This window comes from Cervus elaphus, chromosome 10 (genome assembly GCF_910594005.1).
Source record: "Cervus elaphus chromosome 10, mCerEla1.1, whole genome shotgun sequence".
NCBI lineage: Eukaryota > Metazoa > Chordata > Mammalia > Artiodactyla > Cervidae > Cervus > Cervus elaphus.
In genome coordinates this window covers 40,896,965-40,916,431 of record NC_057824.1, presented here as the reverse complement: position 1 = coordinate 40,916,431, position 19,467 = coordinate 40,896,965, and the positions used below count along the sequence as shown (strand labels likewise).

Genomic DNA, 19,467 nt, shown 5'->3' with positions numbered 1-19,467 from the left:
GTTTTCTAGTAAAAGATGATGTAATCCGCCCATGAATATTTTCCAGATGCGTTGGTGGTGTCAGGTAGAAATTAACATATTCAACCTTCAGGTCCAACTGCCCTGGGGTCTACATTTTGAGGGCAGCATACCACAATTTCTTCCTCCCGGAGGGGGTTTCAGTACCTGAAAAATCCTTCAAAGATATTGTTGTATGTATCTCATGATCTGGGAATCAGCATCTTGCCCCAAGGCTGCTCTTGATTTTATTTCTCCCTGGTACTACAATCCCTCCCTTCCGTAATTAACAGCTGCCCATATCAATTCAGGGCAGATCTTAGAGGCTGAATGAAGGCTGCTACCTGCAATATCAGAGAAATGGATGGTGGGTGGGAGCTTCCCTGGTGCCTCAGTGGTAAAGAATCCACCTGCCAATGTGGGAGACATGGGTTCACTTCTTCATCCGGGCAGATCCCACAGGCCTCAGAGCAACTGAGTCTGTGTGCACAACTGCTGAGCCCTCACTCTAGAGCCCGGGGTCTAGAGGAACAAGAGAAGCCACTGCAGTGAGAAGCCTGCGCCCTGCAACGAAGAGTAGCCCCCACTCGCTGCAACTAGAGAAAAAGCGCACGCAGCCACAAAGATCCAGCACAGATAAAAATAAATAAATAAATTATATTAAAAATACATTTAGAAAAATGTGTTAAAAAAAAAAAAAAGAAATGAAGGACACAAAGGCCTTGAAACAAGGAGCCCACAGGGCCCTGCACGGTATCACATGCTCCCGTGTCTAAGGGTGTGGGTGATGTTGCTTACACACCACCCCATGTTCCTTTTCCGAACTCCTCCAGTCCAGGGCCCAAAGGCTGGGTCCCAGTGGGGCGGAGCAGGGGGCTGCCTACTCATGGGAAACTGGATCCCAGGACCTGCAGAACTGCAGGGAGCAGGGCGGCCCCTTTGTCCCCCCAGATAATCCCCTCCCTGCCTGGCTCCCTTTCTCCCAGGAACCGGAGAGTAAGGTCAGATTTGGGGGCTGAGGGGACTAGGGTGTCACCACAATGCCCCCTTCCCTAGTTGTCCCCTGCCTCAGGGGCTTCTGCACCTCCCCCCACAACCCCCAAGGGATGACTTTCCCTCCCTCATGGGTGGCCTGAGGGCTCCGACCCAAGTATAAAGCCACCTCAGGGGCAAGAGGACAGGTGTCGCAGAACCACCAAGAGACTGCAGAGGGGAAGGATCCGGGAGAGACCATGACTTCTCATCTGATGGGTGAGTGAGGGAGACAGGGCGCGAGGGTCCTGAGACCAGGAGGGAGGGGTACGGCCTGGGCCCTCTGGCCCATCTGACTCAGGGACCTGGCTGCTCTTGCATCTGCTGGGAACTTCCAAAGCCTTACACACAGAGGACTTCATTCATCATTCATTCATTCAAGACTTACTTCTGGAGTGCCTATTAGATGCTAGGTAGTAGGCTAAGTGGGCTTCCCAGGGGGTGCTAGTGATAAAGAATCTGCCTGCAATGCAGGAAACTTAAGAGACCTGGGTTTGATCTGTGAGTTGGAAAGATCCCTTGGAGGAGGCATGGCAACCCACTCCAGTATTCTTGCCTGGAGAGTCTCATGAACAGAGGCTCCTGGTGGGCTACAGTCCACAGGGTAGCAGAGAGTTGGACACAACTGAGGTGACTAGGCACACACGCACAGTAGTCTAAGTACTGGGGCTATTGTTGCTGTTTAGTTGCGAAGTCGTGTCCAACTCTTTTGTGACCCCATGGACTGGAGACCTCCAGGGCCCTCTGTCCGTGGTATTTCCCAGACAAGAATACTGGAGTGGATTGCCATTTCCTTCTCCAGGTGAACTGCCCATTCAGGGATCAAACCCATGTTTCCCGCATTGGCAGGCAAATTCTTTACCCCTGAGCTGTCAGTGAAACCCAAGCGTTGGGGACACAGCAGTAAAAAAGCAGACAAAATGAGATTTCTTTCTGCAGAGACACAGTAGATGTGATCATAGGTAAATTATCATGCCAGTGTGACTTCCCAGTTAGCACTATTGGTAAAGAATCTGCATGCCAATTAGAAGACATGATACATGGGTTCGATTCCTGGTTTGGGAAGAACCGCTGGAGAAGGAAATGGCAACCCACTCCAATATTCTTGCCTGGAAAATTCCATGGACAGACAAGCCTAGCGGGCTACACTCCATGGGGTCACAAAGAGTTGGACACGACTGAGCACCCATACAGATGTGACAGAATTTGTATACAGTGATCCAAGTTTGTTGAATGAATGAATGAACAGGGCTTCACCTCAGGCCATCCCTTAAGTTCTGAACTTCTGGGAGTTCAGGAATGTAGACAGGGAAGCTAAGGAAGCTGTCCTGGTCAGCCTCTCATCTCCATCACTGCTGGTGACTCTAAGTTTTCTTTTTCTTTTTTTTTTTTTTTGGCTACACCAGGTCTTAGTTGGGGCAGGTGGGATCTAGTTTCCTGACCAAAGATTGAATCTGAGCGCCCTGCATTGGCAGTGCAGTTTTAGGCCTTGGACCGCTGGGGACGTACCCCAGAGGGGCTTTTGAGTTGAGCCCTGAAGACTCAGGAGAAGCCCTGGGTGGGTTTGTAAGGTGCTCCTGGCAGGGCCCAGCAAGGGCAAAGTCTGAGTAGGGGATGCTGAGGAAAAGAGAGGCCAGGCGTTGTAGTCCACAGTGAGGACTTTAATAGTCACTGTGTTAGGTGGGAGCCATGGGAAGGTTTGGACAAAGGAGGGATCTAGCTGGACTTGAAGAGCTTACAGGTAGCAGAGGGAGACAAGGGTAGAGGCAGAGACAGCAGCGGGGAGAGAAATATCTTCTAGAAACACCTTTCATTTATTTATGGCTGTGCTGGCTCTTCGTTGCTGTGCTCAAGCTTTCTCTAGTTGCAGTGAGTGGGGGATACTCTCGAGCTGAGATGCGTGGACTTCTCATTGCAGTGGTTTCTCTTGTTGCAGGCTCCAGGCACACAGGCTTCAGTAGTTGTGGCTCCCGGCCTTTAGGGCACAGGCTCAGTAGTTGTGCCAGGGCTAATGATTACCTCATGGTGTGTGAGATCTTCCAAGACCAGGGATCAAACATGTGTCTCCTGCGTTGGCAGGTGATTTCTTTACTGCTTACCCAGCAGGGAAATCCACATGTTAGAAAACTTTGTATTGAAAATAGCACATAGGCATAAGGAAACATGCACAAGTCCTAAGTATATAGCTCAATGAGCTTTCACAGAGTCTAGGTATATTTGTCATAAGTGCTCGGATCCAGAAACACAGACCTAGGGAGTTCGCTGGTGGTCTGGTGCTTAGGATTCTGGGCTTTCACTGCCCAGGTTCAGTCCGTGGTCAGGGAGCTGAGATCCTGCAAGCTTCATGGTGTGACCAAACACAAACACCATAACCCACAGACCTCGTGGCCACCTTTTAAGGACAGAGCCAACAGGATTTAGTGTGGATTGAACATAGGAAGGAGAGAATGAGGCATCCGAGAGGACCCCGTGACTTTGACCTGACCACCTGGAAGCATGGACATGCACTTTTCTGAGATGGGGAAGACCAGGGAAGGAGAGGAACAGGGCAGCTAGAGCTGGGCAGTGGATATTGTGACTTGAGATGCTTATTAACATCCAAGGGAAAATGTCAAGTGGGAAGTTGAATACCTGGGTCTGGAGGTCAGTGGAATTTTTTCTTTGTTTTTAATATTTATTTATATAAAATTGCATTTAAAAAGAAAAAATAAAAATTTATCTTATTTGGCTGTGCTGGTTCTTAGTCGTTGCAGCATGCAAATTCTCAGTTGTGGCATGTGGGATTAGTACCCTGACCAGGGAATGAACCCGGGGCCTCTTGCGATGGGAGCTGAGGTCATTAGCCACTGGACCATCAGGGAAGTCCCAGGGGAATATTCTGGGCTAGAAATAAGCTGCTTACAGGGTGGTCCTGCCCTGAGTCGCACACACAAGGCCGTTGTAACCACAAGGGTTGTATCCATGTGAGGGGCTGCTATGATGAATGAGTGAACCAGCAGGTGAGGTCAGGGACCTGGTGCTGACCTCTGATTTCTTCCTGCCAGCCCCCTTCTGCCTGCTGACCCTGCTGCTGCCACCTCTCAGTTTGGGAGCCCCCATGTCCACAGCTGAGTCTATCACCCAAGCCTATAACCTGGCGCTCGACATGCAGTTGCAGACTTCAGCCCTGCTGCAGACTTATGTGAGTGACAGGGCATGAGCAGGGGGTGAGGGGAGGAGGCTGTCCCCCTCCTGGCCCAGCCCTGGGGAAGGGAGGCAGAACAAGGCTGGAAGAAGCCTCCTCCGTGGGTCCTGGGGTACAGAGGCTCTGCCAGCTAGAGACACGCCCACAGGAATGAGGTCACTGATGGCTGGGTGACCTTGGGCAGGTCATTCCTTCTCTCCCTGTCTTAGCTTCCTCATCTGCCAAATGGGATGGTGATCGTGCCTTGGCTGACCTCTCAAGACTGTTAGAAGATTGGAAGGAAGCACCTAGAGGGAAGTTTTTTCCAGGCTCATGAGTCTTTCCATAGTCACCTCCTGCCCTATGCTTTCCTGAGCCTATGCCATGCTGGGAGATTTAGCCTCATGATCCTACTGGCTCCTCAGAGAGCCCTAAGAGGTAGAATTATGACCTGTTTTACAGATAAGAGAACTGAGGGGGCTTTTTTTTAAATTTAATTTAAAATTTTTAATTTAAAAATTAAATTCTTTTTAATTTTTATAATTTTATTTATTTTTGGCTGTGCTGGATCTTTGTAATTTAGTTTGGGTTCTTCTCTAGTTTTGGAGAAGGAAATGGCAACTTTTTCCAATACTCTTGCCTGGAAAATCACATGGACGGAGGAGCAATTATGCTATAGACCATGGGGTGGCAAAGAGTCGGACAGGACTGAGCAACTTCACTTCACTCACTTCACACTCTATCACTGGAGAAGGAAACAGCAACCCACTGCAGTATTCTTGCCTGGAGAATCCCATGGACAGAGGAGCCTGGCGGGCCATGGTCTATGGGGTCACAGAGAGTCAGACACGACTGGTGACTGAGCACTGAGCGCCTCTCTGGTTGTGGCGAGTGGCGGCTACTCTCGAGTTGCCGTGTGCAGGCTCCTCACTGCGGCGGCTTCCCTCGTTGCTCAGCACAGGCTCTAGGGCTCGCAAGGCTTCAGGAGTTGGTGCGCATGGGCTCAGTAGTTGCAACTCTCTGGCTCTAGAGCACAGGCTCAGAGGTTATGGCCCACGGGCTTAGCTGATCTAGAACGTGGGATCTTCCTGGATCAGGAACCCGTGTCTCCTGCATTGGCAGGAGGATTCTTACCCACCGAGCCATCAGGGAAGCCCTCTTTTTGATTTTCTGATGTGGACCATGTTTAAACGTCCTTATTGACTTTGTCACAATATAGCTTCTGTTTTATCTGTTGGGTTTCTTGGCTGCGAGGCATGTGAGATCTTAGCTCTTCAACCAGGGATTGAACCCACACCCCCTGCAATGGAGGGCAGAGTCTTAACCACTGGACCATGAGGGAAAGGCCAGGAAACTGAGCTTTAGAGGGGCAATAATTTACCTGAGGTCACAAAACTGTCTGGAAGTTCAAAGCAGCAGCCTGCTGGCTGGGTCTGACCCACAGATGCTTTGTTTAGGCCATGGATGCTTGTTCAAATTTTGCACATGAAAACCTGTCAGAAACAGGCACAGGGGTGCTGTTAGCCTCCAGTCACTGTGGCCCATCCCCACCCCATCTGCTTCTTCTCCAGGTGATGTGATCTACTGGCCCCTGGAGGCCCTGGAATTTGTGACTCTTCCACTGAACTATATTCTAGGTCCATGTGAAGTTACCTAACCTAGTTTCATTTTTCTTTTTTAAAGTCGAGTTTCTCTCTTGTGGGCTGTGCTGGGTCCCTGTCACTGTGCTCAGGCTTTCTGTAATTGTAGCGAGCGGCGGCTCCTCTTCTGTGCTGCGCTTGGGCTTATTGCGGTGGCTTCTCTTGTCACAAAGCCTGGGCTCTAGGGCTGAGGGCTGAGGAGTTGTGGTCCCTAGGCTTAGTTGCCCCACGGCATGTGGGATCATTCTGGAGCAGGGATCGAACCCATATCCCCTGCTTTGGCAGGCAGATTCTTAACCACTGAACCACCAAGGAGGTCCCTTCCTCTAATTTCTAGTCTCATATCTGCCACCATCCTCTGGGTAACTTTGAGGATCCTGAGTTTCCTCATTTGTAAAATGGGGATGTAGGACTAGGTGATCTATCAATTACAGAATTGATCAGTGTGGACTAAAATCCTGTGGGTCTAGGTTTGTGGAGGTGAGAAATTTAATGGAGAAAGCATTCACTAAATAATATAATTCAATATTAATAATTGCATATTAATGATTATTTAAAACTGAACAAATATTAACTACTGAAGAATGTGAGTAAAAAGGAAATACGGCTTTAACCACATTGTCACTAATATATTTAGCTTGCAAATACTGCAATAAGTAACATAATCATAGTGTTCATGATATTAATATAAATGTCATTAGTGAATGATATTAACACCCTAATCATAAGCCAAGTGCTAAGTGCTTTATGTTTATTACATCTTATCATCTTCCCCATTACAGTGCCATGTGGGAATTACTGAAGCTGTGATTCAAGGTTGCACAACTTGTATGTGGAGGAGGCTAAGTTGAAGCCTAACAGAACTGGGGCTCTGACATTTCATCAACTCCCTGAGAGGCAGGGAATGCTGACTCCCCTAGGAGGAGGCCAGTCTCATGGAAGGCAGATGTGAATTCAGGGGCACCCTAGGGCAGCGTTTGGGTCCCCTCACTCTCATCTGCCTCTGTCTCTCGTGCAGCTCGAGCACCAAGGCCGTCCGTTTAGTGGTCCCGGCTTCTCAATCCCCGGACTCTCACTCAGAACCCTGCCTTCAACCGACATGCCCTTCGAGAACTGGCATGGCCTGGAAGATGGAGAACGTCTGAGCCTCACCCAGCAGGCCTTCTGGTCCTTCAGTCAGCACCTTCGGCTTGCAGCACGTGACCAGGATGACATGAGCCCTAACAATTCCATCGTGGTGGATCAGCTCTGGGAAGCAAGACTCAAGGCCAAAGGCCTAGCAGGCAACTTGGCTGGCATCATGACTGCCCTGGGAGTGCCCACCCCCCCAGCAAACAGCCACCTCAGTAGTATCCCCTTAGGGGACTCGGTCTTTGAGAGGAAGTGTCAAGGGTATGTAATAATCCGGGACTACAGCTTTTGGACAGACCGAGCTGTGACTTTCTTGGGTGAGCTCAAGGCCAAATACTCTGAATAGAGGAGGTGGGACTTCCTGTTAGAGGCTGCAACCCTTTCCCCTTCAGTGGATTCTTCCTTTTTTTTTTTTTTTTCTCACAAGGGATTCTTTTCTGCCTTGCTCTTGGCTAGAAAGGAGACACATGCTGTCTAGCAGACAGGCCTTGTGTACAACATATTTGGGAACATTTCCTGGGGACCAGGCCTCTAGTCCTATGCCTGGGTCGTCCTGCCCAACCCTTCAGATCTGGGTGGGACTCCATGGACAGCATGTCATGATTTCCCCTTCCTGTGGTACTGGTTGCTCACTTCCTGGGTGGAAAGAAATACCTCTTTGAAGACGCTTCAGTTATAGTCCATGGGGTCACAAAGAGTCGGACGTGACTGAGTGACTAACACTTTTGACTTTCACTTCCCACTCTACAGGGGGGAGTACAGTTGGTCCCCTTCCTGTCATTTAGGGGAGGTCCAGGGACTGCCTTCTTGTCTCTATCTACCTTATTTCCTGTATGAAAATATGGAGTTTCTGAGCAACGAGGCCTCCCTTTTCCCTGGAGTTCATTTACTCCTCGAAACTACCTCTCTGACTGTGGCCACTGCTCCAAGTTCCCATCTTCAGGTGCTTCACTTCCTAGTCAATGGATGTCTGACTCTTGAAAAGCTAAGTCAGATCTGTTTCTTGCTCAGGAGACATCCACTTCGGGATGACAGATGGCATCCGTGGACTGGGGCTCTCCTGAACCTCCTCTTTATAGTGTGGCTTTTGCGGATGGCTGGGGGGACCAGGTCATACCCCAAGGATCTTATTCTCCTTAAATTGTCTCCCCATTTTCAACGACTATATATACTGGTAAATTCTAGGTTCTTTTTAAACATTTTATTTACAAAAAATTAATTTATTCTCGTAAATAAAACTCTTCAAAGGGGTGAGATTTTTCTTTTCTTTTGTCTCCAAAAACCTGATTTGAGGAGAAGGGAAGGTGTAGGATTAGGGCAGAGGGAGGGGAAGGGGTGGAGGGCATCAAAGGGAGAGGGTGGAGGGCCACAAGGGCTGGGATGGGGACAGGGAGAGCAGCAGGTGGAGTGACCCTGCGGGAAGGGGGCTGAAATGTGTCAGGAGGAGCCCTTCCACCATAGGGCCAGCAGGCATGTTCCTGGCCAGGAAACGACAGAGAGAAGGACAGAGGCAAACAGAGTGACAGGGGTCCCTTCCTTGAGATGAGGAGGACATATACACAGGCTCCCAGGGGGCCCAGAGGAAACAAGAGACCGGAAGACAAAGAGACGCTCAGAGAGGCAGACTGGAGCGATGGGGAAGCAAAGACATGACAGATACGGGAAGTCGTAGAGGGAGACAAGAAGGACCCAGAGAGAAAAAGATGGAGAAGCGTACAAAGAAAACAGAGAGATGGACACAGCTGGAGGACACAGAGACGCTGACAGAGATGGGGAGATGGAGACGGCCAGGGAGGGGACTGCGAGCTGGGCCGCGTGCCTGGCGCTCAGGCTGGGCCCCCAGACGCCAGTTGGCCCAGGTCGGCCTCATGCAGCTCGAGGTAGAGGCCCCACACAGGGAACCCCAGCACCTTGGCCAGGAAAACGCCCGCGGAGGCAGTGGTGGCAGTGACGGCGGCGGCCGCGGGTTTGGGACGGGGCTAGCGGCTCTTGCCCCCCAGTGTGGCCAGCGTGGCCTCTAACGTGGCGCCCAGAGCCGGGACCTGGCCCGCCGCGTCCTCCAAGCGCTGCAGCGCACACGGGTTCAGGAAGGACTGGAGGCGGCGCACCAGCACAGGAGGGGCTGTGGGGCAAAGAGACCAACCAGGAAAGGGTGACGGCAGGGAAAAAGAGAGGTGGGGTCACATGGGGAGCACAGGATGCAGCTGGTCCTATGTCTCCTGGGAAAGGACCACTCTCGGGAGCCCTGTGGAGTGCTACGGTTGAGGAACGTGGGCACAACCTCATGGTTCTTGGATACCTACTGTGGGCTGCTCCTGGCAGTAGGTACATTCTTTTTTTTTTTTTTTTTAGCAGGTACATTCTTATCCATGCTGTCTGACCTTTACAACTCAGCAATGGAAACATTTCACGGAGGAGGTACCTTGAGGGTCACAGTGATTTGCCCAAGGTCACACAGTGGGTAAGACTAGCTTCAAATCCGAGACCACCCTCACAGGTGAAACAGAGGCCAAAGAAGGCAAAGACCCATTCCTGGCTCTGGGGAGGGGGTCCAAGGGGGCCCGAGCTTTCTGTGGGTCTCTGCCTCTTAAAGTTGGGAAAAGCCTGAAGGTAGGAAGTGGGAGGGATTCTTCAGTGGACCCTAACATTGGCCCCAGCTTGAAGCTGAGGACAGAAATGGGTCTGGCGGATATGTGAACCAGCTAGTGAATGAATGAGAGAACCCATGGCAACTTTCCATGACCCTTGACAGAGTCACCCCCAGCCCCCCAGATAGGTGCTAGGTCAGCTGGGGAAGGGTGCCCCCCTGCAGTGGGGGCAGCACTCACGGCGGTGCACTGCCGCAGCAGGCACGACTGCTTCATGCGCCCGGGCCCCCCGAACTTCTTCATGTCTCGGCAGAAGTGGCAGTCCCCGCACTCAGTTCGCACAGAGGCCTGGCAGCGGCGGCAGCGGGTTCGGCGTCGGCGCGCTCCGGCCCCCGGCCCCCGGCTGCTCGACGACATTGGGGGCGTCAGCAACGCCGAGGGCTGTGTGTGGAGGGTGGCAAGGTCAGGGGGGCCCACAGGGACCCTGGCCGGCAAGACTCCTGGCAGCTTTGCCCCCACTCCTAGGCAGCCAGAGCTTGGCTTCCTACCCAGGGAGACAAGGAACAAGGAGGTGCCCCTCCTGCGGAAGGTCAGAGGAACCCCCCTCCCTCTAGGCAAGGCCACCCTCTTCCTGAAGCAGCTCACTTGGCTCCTCCGGGAGCCCTGAGAACTAGCTTCCTGACCTCACTCCTACTCTAACACTTCTTCCATACTCCCGCGCCTGACCCAGGGAGGACGAAGGGACACCAAGAGGGACAAGGGCCTTTCCACGGACATCCTCACAGCGAAGCTCCTGGAAAAACCAGGGGCTCCTTGTTTGTGGAGTCACCTGAGACAGGTCCTAACTCTTCCCCTGTTCTCCAAATGTGCTCCATCCCAGGCTCTCTCCAAGCTGAAACACCCCAAATTTACCTCCTAGATCCCCACAGATTCCTGATCACCAAATCCAGACCTCTCATTTCCATCAGAAACAACTAACCCCCAACTCCTCTTCCCCTAAAGCCTAGATTTCCTCCTCAGATTCAATGGGAACCTGCTCACACAATCTAACCCCTAAAGATCCACCAGGCTGCCCAACTTCCCAGCGCTCACAGACCTTCTTTGAGACGCTGCTTCAGAACGCCTCCGTGGCCCCAAATGTCAACTCTGTTCCCACAGAGCTCCCTCTGCTCCAACACAGACTTCTTATGGGTCTCTCAGGTCAACCTGGGCGATCTCCCAGATTCCCTGGGATTCTAGAATCCAGCCTGACATCTCCATAGAACTCAAGATGGGCTCATGTGCACCGCCCCCTGCCTCCCAGCTTCCCAAGCTGCTTTCCATCCCTAATTGTCTGGAATCCCTTGGGCTCCTCTTCCCAGGGAAACCAGATCCTCCAAGATCCCACACAGATTCAGCAGGCCTGGAGGGTCTCTTCATATCCAGAGTCTTACCCCAGCTTCCCCCTTTTCAGACCCATCCATGGGGGGAGAGGAGCCCTCCAGCGCTCCAGGGGAGGGGCCTTGGAGGGCTGCAACCGCAGGCGGGGATGGGGGTCTGCAAGGCGAAGCAGGGTGGAGGAAGGAAGGCCAGTTCCCCAGGGTTGAGAGGTAACAGGAAAGAGGGCTGGAGATGAGGAGCTCGGCGCAAAGAGAGGGTGAGGCTGGGGGCGGGCAAGGTAGAGAGAGGCTGGGCTGAGGATGAATGGACTGGGAGCTGCCCAGGTCTGGGGGTGAGGAGGAGCCGCATGAACCCACCTCACACGTGTCCCAGGAGCCATCTCTCCCTCTCGGCAGTTCCCGGCGGGTCGGCTGCCATCGGCGGCGGGGGGGCCGGCAGCGCGGGTCGCGGAACGCTCAGAACGCCGGGGTCCACGGCCCCCTGAGGGCGGAGGCCTGGACGGCGGCGAGTGCAGACAGGGGGCGCCGGGGGCGAGGCCCTTCCAGGGGAAGGTCCAGCTCTGGGGGCCTCAGTCCCTCAGTCCCCCCAGGCCAACAAGGGCTCTTGGGGCGCAGGGTGCACAGCTTCTGCCCGGGTCCCATTCAGTCAGGGGGTCCGAGTCCCAGCTCCCCTCCTCCCATCCCGCCCCGCCTCTCCCCAGCGCCCCCGGCCCTTTAACTGGCCCCTTCCCGATTTCCACAACCCAGGGATCCAGGGCCAGGCCTGGGACCCCTACCGTTTCCGGGGTTCAAGCCTCGCTCACCGCCGGTTCCCGGGGAGGGGGGGTTCCTGCAGCTTGGCCCCCTCCCCTGGGCCCGCCCCTGGACTGCGGCCCCCCGCGCTACTGCTAAGGGGTGAGCAGAGGAGAGTGAAGGAAGCTGCTGGGCCCCGCCCGCCCCCCCACCCCCCGCAGCCTGCGCGCGCCCCGGCCCTCTCCCTTCCCCCAGCGCGGGACCCTCGGGAGATAGAGTTAAATAAAACCTGAATAAATCCCCTTCCTCAAGCCGGATGGTGGAAAGAAATGATGGAAGGGGATATGAAAGCGGTGAAGGGGCAATCGGCGTGCCTCAGCCCCCCTGGTTCGCCGGCTCAGCCCTGCTTCCGCTCGGGGCCCCGGCCACCTCGCTCTTCCCTCAAGAGCTGCATCCTCCTTTCTCCTCTGTTCCCTTTCCCTCCCCTCCCCCCCGCTCCGATCCCCTCCCTCCTCCTTCCTTCCTCCTCCTCCTCTTTACTCCCTCCTCCTCGCAGAGGAAACCCGACTCCTGCCCCCTCCTTACCCCTCCACCTCCACTTTTCAGGAATAAAATGCGCAGGGCACGACGGAAGTAGTAGTCCTGCGGGCGACGGTGCTACCATAGGATTAAAGGGATGCTGGGGGTCAATGGGAACTACAAACTAGATGGCGTAGGACGTGCCAAACGGGGAGTGGTGGATGCCGGGAGTTACAGTCCGGTTGCCCCAAGGCTCCGGGTTGCAGAGGGTAGACGCGTGCGAACGATGACTACAAACAAGATGGCGGAAGAGGGGCGACACCTGACTAGAAGTCCATCTTACGAGGTGCGATGGGAATAGTAGTTTCCTAGTCTTCTACAGTTCCTTAAGCATGACAGGGCCAAGAGGATAACGAGACTACCATAAAAATGGCAGGTAACCTAGCTTCTCACGGTGGCCTCGCCCGGCTGTTATATCGAAATTCCCCTTCAGTTGGCGCAAAGCTTGACGGGAGTTGCAGTCTTCCAGGCTCCCTTCTATTATCTTCGACCAGACAATGGAAGGGAAAGGGGCGGGGTATAACCGCAAAGATGGCCGCTGGAGGAATGTGGAGACGGTGACCTGGGACTTGGTGTTCAATCGCTAAGGATACTCCCTGTGGAAAAAGGAGAAAGGACTACAATAAAGATGGCGGCCTAGCACATCCTCTGAGCCAGTGCCTGCTGGAGGACGTAGTCCCTTCCTTAGCTGAACAGAGAAAGGACGCAGGCTGGTGAAATGTGCATCACCGCCGACAGTCCAAACTGAGAGCTCACGGAAACGGAGAGCCTCTTTCCTTCTCTCCTCGCCACCCGCTTCTGACGACCTGCCGGGACATGTAGTCTCAAGGCTTCACTCGCTAGTGGAGGGGAAGAATTTCTGTCGCCAGTGGGGATCAATGCGGGTGGGGGAGAAGAGACGTCGGAGAGATCCAGGAATGTATAATATCCGTCTCCCCGTGTGGCGAGGACTTCATGGTTCAGGGGAAGGCTCTTAAAGGAAAGCAACAGTAATCAGTATTGTAGCGACAGGGGAGGCGTGGTTCTTGCCGACAGTGCTGTCACGCTGTTGCTTCTTGGAAAGCTTCGGCTCCTCACACCTGATGCTTGTTCCCCCAAACCTCAGAGAATCTGTAGCTTCCAAGTTGGGAGAGCTCCAGGGATAAGGCTCTGGAGTCATGCAAAATCCCCACCCCTCCTTGGGAAGTCACCAAAACTCGATTTTTCTCATCTGAAAAATGGGGATAATGATACCTACCTCGAAGCAGAGTGTTGTGACAATGTTCACGAAAATGCCCACCTTCAGGGGCTGACACAGGGCACGTGTTGGTAGTTCTTTTCTCAAGGGCTCTTTCAGCCCAGCTGTTTTGGGATCCCAGGTGTCCGTCGTGCCAGAAGGAGTAAGCTCCTGGGAGAAGAAAACTGTGCCAAGCAGTCTACCTCATCTTGAGCCGCACTCCCTCCTCCCCCGCCCCTCATCTGGGTCCTTCGGTGTCCACTACCGATTACTGCTCCTAGGGGGCGCCCATTCTCCGTTTGACTGAGGTCTGACGACCTGATCAGATTCCTCAACCTGAAGTTGTGGGCGCTGCAAATTGCCCAACCAGTCTTGGAGGCACCCCCGCCCCCTCGCTTCGCCCCCCTCCCGTTCCCCGCTAGACACCTCAGCTGCCAGGCAAACCGGACTGCTTCCTCCCACTGCACCTTCTGACCTGCCTTCTTAGTCTTCCTCCTCTGCCTGCAAAACGATTCACTTTTGAGCCCTGTGTTTCGAGGGCCCTGCGGAAGATTTGGTGAGTGTGGTTTTTTCTGGCAGAGAATTGAACGCAAGCTGGCTGGTGTGATGGGAAGTCCTAAATTTGCAGGGACTGGCCTCAGGCGGAACTGAGAGGCTCCTTCTAGCTCACAGTGTATTTAGGAAATCCTTGCCTCCCGGAAGATTGTTTGCTCTTTGGCCTCACTGCTTTAGTTTGGGCTTGCATGATTGCCCAGGGATTTTTCTGGAGCCAGTCCATCTACCGATTAGCTTCTTCCCTTCCACCCTTCTCACCGCTGCACCCAGTTAACAGTTCATCTTTCAGGTTTGTGTCCCAAAGAAGCCTTCATGTGTGTAACTCCCAGATGAGATTCAGCTGACTCTTCCCCTGGATATAAGCTGTATGAAGAGTCCGTCTCTTACGTGCTTTCACCATCTCCTTTGATCCTCATAAGAATCCTGTTGAGGATCTCATTTTATAGATAAGGAAACTGGGAATGACTGACTGATAAAGCTAGGATTCAGAGCTTCTCTGGGTGTGTGTCTAGTGGTAAAGAATTCGCCAGCTAATGTGAGAGACACGGGTTTGAACCCTGGTCTGGGAAGATCCCCCATAATGCAGAGGAGGAAAGCCCGCGCGCCACAACTACCGAGCCCAGGCACCTAGAGCCTGTGCCCCAGGCCAAAAGAAGCTACCCCAAGGAGAAGCCTGCACATCCCGACAAAGAGTGGCCCGAGCCACTGGAGAAAGCCTGCATGCACCAATAAAGACCCAGCAGAGCCCAAAATAAAAAATACATAAATAAATGAATAAAGATTAGAAAGGCATATAAAAGTATAAAGAAAAATAATTAGTATCATAAAATAATTTTTCTAAGAAAGCTAGTTTTCGAAGGCCTCAGAGCCATCTTCAGAACTATAGCATCTGCCAGTTGACCATGTCCAGCCTCTGTGTGTGAAGTTTGGCAGAGGAACCACACATTTCTTTCACTTGCAATCCAGCAACAGAGTCTGCATTCTTTGTTTCCTTCAACAAGAAACAGCTGGTGCAGAACTGTGGCTGCCCCCTTTGGGATGAGAGAAGTGCTTGCTAGATCCACAAAGTCGCCATCCAGCTTGCTCCAGTCCCAGCAGAAGCACTACTGCCCCACTTCATTAACTGGGAACTGAACATAAGCCTACTGAAGGTCAAGGCCATTTCTCACACTCTATAGAGCACCTCAGGGCCAGACGGTGTGCCTGCACCCCTAGCTGGCTGGATAGAGAGATGGCTGAGTGTGACTGCATACAGAGATAGAGGACAACTTTTGCTTTTCACTATAACCTACTCTGCACTTTGACATTTTTACCTTGAACATTTATACTTAAAACAGGATTCCCCAGTAGCTCAGTGATAAACAATCTGCCTGTCATGCAGGACACACAGGTTCAACCTTGACTGTCTGAGCCACCAGGGAAGCCCCATGCTAGGCAGCTATGATGCAAACTTCCTGACCTAATCCACAGTGAGCTGGGAGCCTCAGGCCTTTGTCCATTTAGAGATGAGCATTTGAGATTTAGACTTCCAAAAATCTAGGATCTCTGAGACCGTGGCCTCCTGCACAATACTGTATTCTTCCAATTACCCGTATTCTTCCAAATTCTTCCAAATATTCTTCTTCCAGAGCTCCATGGAAAACTCTGAATCCTCATGTAATTCTTCCAGCAGCTGCTACTAGGCCTCCTGCCTTCATGCCCTTCCTGGAATGTGCTTAGCTTCACCCCACCCCAGGCCCAGAGTGCATGGGTGCTAAGTCACTTCAGTCATGCCAGACCCTGTGCGACCCTATGGAATACAGCTCACCAGGCTCCGCTGTCTATAGGATTCTCCAGGCAGGAATACTGGAGTGGGTTGCCATGCCCTCCTCCAGCGGATCTTCCCCACCCAAGGATGGAATCCACATCTCTTATGTCTCCTGCATTGGCAGCCGGGTTCTTTAGCACTAGCGCCATCTGGGAAGCCAGGGCAGCCCCCTAAACTCTTAACTGGTCATACACAGATATTAGGAAGCCCTGAGGGCTTAGATCTCAGCTGCCTAAAGCTCTCTCTTCCATTAGAATGATCAGAATTCCACTTGATTTGGTTAAGCAAGGGTCAGTCCAACTCTTACATCTATACATGACTACTGGAAAAACCATAGCTTTGACTGTATGGACTTTAGTCAGCAAAGTGATGTCTTTGCTTTTTAATATGCTGTCTCAGTTTGTCATAGTTTTCCTTCCAAGGAAGAAGCATCTTTTAACATCATGGCTGCAGTCACCATCCGCAGTGATTTTGGAGCCCAAGGAGATAAAATCTGTCACTGCTCCCACTTTTTCCCTTTCTACGTGCCATGGAATGATGGGAACACATGCCGTGATCTTAGTGTTTTGAATGTTGAGTTATAAGCCAGCTTTTTCTGTCTCCTCTTTCACCCTCATCAAGAGGCTCTTTAGTTCCTCTTCATTTTCTGCCAGTACGGTGGTATTATCTGCTTATCTGAGGTTTGTGATATTTCTCCTGGCAAAATTGATTCTAGCTTGTGAGTCCTGCAGCCTGCATTTTGCATGATGTACTCTGCATAAACTGAAATAAACAGAGGAACAGTATATAGCCTTGTTGTGCTCCTTTCCCAATTTTGAACCAGCGGGTTGTTCGTTATTGAGCCTCATACAGGATTCTCAGGAAACGGGTAAGTTGGTGTGGTATTCCCATCTCTAAGAATTTTCCATGGTTTGCTGTGATCCACACAGTCAGAGGCTTTCCAGTAATCAATGAAGCCGAAAGAGTTTTTTTTTCTGGAATTCCCTTGCTTTCTCTATGATCCAGCTAATGTTGGCAATTTGACCTCTGGTTCCTCTGCCTTTTCTAAATCCAGCTTATACATCTGGAAGTTCTCAGTTCATAGACTGCTGAAGCCTAGCTTGAAGGATTTTGAGCATAACTTTGCTAGCATATGAAATGAGTGCAGTTGTGCTGTAATCTGAAAATTCTTTGGCACTGCCCTTCTTTGGGATGGGAATGAAAACTGACCCTTTCCAGTCCTGGGGCCACTGCTGAATTTTCTACATTTGCTGACATATTGAGTGCAGCACTTTAACAGCATCATCTTTTAGGATTTTCAGTAGCTCCATCTAGAATTCTGTCTCCTCTGCTAGCTTTGTTCATAGGCATGCTTGCTAAGGCCCACTTGACTTCATGCTCCAGGATTTCTGGCTGTGACCACACCCTCGTGGTTACCTGGGTCATTAAACCTTTTTTGTAGTTCGACTGTGTATTCTTGCCACCTCTTCTTAATCTTTTCTGCTTCTCTTAGGTCCTTACATTTTCTGTCCTTGTTCGTGCCCATCTTTGCGTGAAATGTTCCCCTGATCTCTCCAGTTTTCTTCAAGAGATCTCTATAGTCTTTCCCATTCTATTGTTTTCGGATTTCTCTACATTGTTCATTTGAGAAGGCCTTCTTATCTCTCCTTGCAGATCTCTGGAACTCTGCAATCAGTTGGGTATATCTTTCCTTCTCTTCTCCCTTGCTTTTCACCTCTTTTCTTTCCTCAGCTAATTGTAAAGCTTCCTCAGGCAACCACTTTGCCTTCTTGCATTCCTTTTTTAGGGATGGTTTTGGTCACTGCCCCTTGTACAATGTTAGAAACCTCTGTCCATAGTTCTTCAGGCAGTCTGTCTATCAGATCTAATTCCTTGAATCTATTTGTCACCTCCACTGTATAGCTCAGCTGGAAAAGAATCCATGTGCCTTGCGGGAGACCTGGATTCGTTCCCTGTGTTGAGAAGATACCCTGGAGAAGGGAAAGGCTACCCATTCCAGTATTATTCCATGGACTGTATATCTATGGGGTCATAAAGAGTCAAACACAACTGAGCGACTTTGACTTTCACTGTATAATCATAAGGGATTTGATTTAGGTCACACCTGAATGACCTAGTGGTTTCCCCTACTTTCTTTAATTTAAGCCTGAATTTTGCAATAAGGAGCCAATGATCTGAGCCACAGTCAGCTCCAGGACTTGTTTTTACTGACAGTATAGAGCTTCTCCATTTTTGGCAGAGAAGAAGAAAATCGATCTGATTTCAGTATTGACCATCTGGTGATGTCCGTGTGTAGAGTTGTCTCTTGTGTTGTTGGAAGAGAGTGTTTGCTATGACCAGTGTGTTCTCTTGACAAAACTCTGTTACTTTTGCCCTGCTTCATTTTGTACTCCAAAACCAAACTTCCTGTTACTTCAGATATCTTTTCACTTCTTATTTTGCATTCCAATTCACAATGATGTAAAGGGCACCTTTACATCTGGTTGGTTTTATTTTTTTTCTTTTTATGTAAGTCCTAGAAAATCTTGTGGGTTTTTATAGAACAGTCAACTTCGGTTTCTTCAGCATTAGTGGTTGGGACATGTTTGCTAAGTCGCTTCAATTGTGTCCAACTCTTTTCAACCCTACGGACTGCAACCCACTGGACTCTTCTGTCCATGGATTCTCCAGGCGAGAATACTGGAGTGGGTTGCTGTGCCTTCCTCCAGTGGATCTTCCCGACCCAGGGATCAAATCCTCATCTCAAAGTCTCCTGCATTGGCTGAGGGGTTCACTATCACTAGTGGCTCCTTAGGACCTATGGAATGTCTGAGTGGGAATCAGGAATCTCCATTTGTAAGAGTAACCAGGGGATTCTTTTTTCCACTGAAATCTAGAATGAGAGTGTCGAGATCTGGCCTTCCCTCGGTCCAGGGCCCTGTGGGGCTCCTGCACATAAGAACTTTGTGTCCTCCCATTAAAATTTTCTTAATATTTATTTATTTGGCTGCACTGGATTGAAGCATGTGGAATCTAGCTCCCTGACCAGGGATCAAACCCGGGCCCCTGTACTGGGACCATGGGGTCCCAGACACTGGACCACGAGGGAAGTCCCCTCCTCCATTTCTTTGATTATAGGAAACAGCCTTCATTCAGGCTCCATGGCCTTCCCTGAGTGCTAATGGGCAGACTCAAGCAGTTGTTCATTAAAGCAGGGCAGGGATGCAAAACCAGGGAGAAGCCAAGAAAATTAAGAGTAGCCTTGGGGCAAGAGCCTGATGCCTCATCAAGGGATGAACCCAATATCTTGGAGTTATTTTGCAGATATCTAGGTGGGAGAATTTGATGATTAACAATGGTATCCTGCCCACAAGCATGTAGACACCTGAACAGTTGGACCTGAAGTTTGAGACCATGGACCCCTACTTACCTCACCACCAACCTATCAGAAGAATGCTCATGCTATTGGTATATGGCTAACAGAATATCACAATGCAATGAAAGAAAAAGAGAAGAAGAATGTTAAGTTGATCATGCCCTCTCTGAACAATTGCTAGAAAACTCTTCACTATCTTCCCGAAATGGGGAACAGATGGTTTGGAGGGTATTAACCCACTGTGTCCCCCTTTGCCTGGCAAAGCAATAAAGCACTCCTTTTCTACTTTACCC

At 51.1% G+C, this 19,467-nt stretch overlaps 1 long non-coding RNA gene across 1 annotated transcript; it reads right to left on the bottom strand.

The window, feature by feature from the left end:
• Positions 1–5,037: 5,037 nt before the first annotated feature.
• On the bottom strand, positions 5,038–13,757 carry LOC122701637. The gene is made up of 6 exons (XR_006343101.1): positions 13,479–13,757; positions 11,288–12,837; positions 9,792–9,992; positions 6,985–9,085; positions 5,574–5,685; positions 5,038–5,492 (listed from the first exon to the last, which is right to left on the bottom strand). It is a non-coding gene; the product is annotated as an uncharacterized LOC122701637 (long non-coding RNA).
• Positions 13,758–19,467: the final 5,710 nt, after the last annotated feature.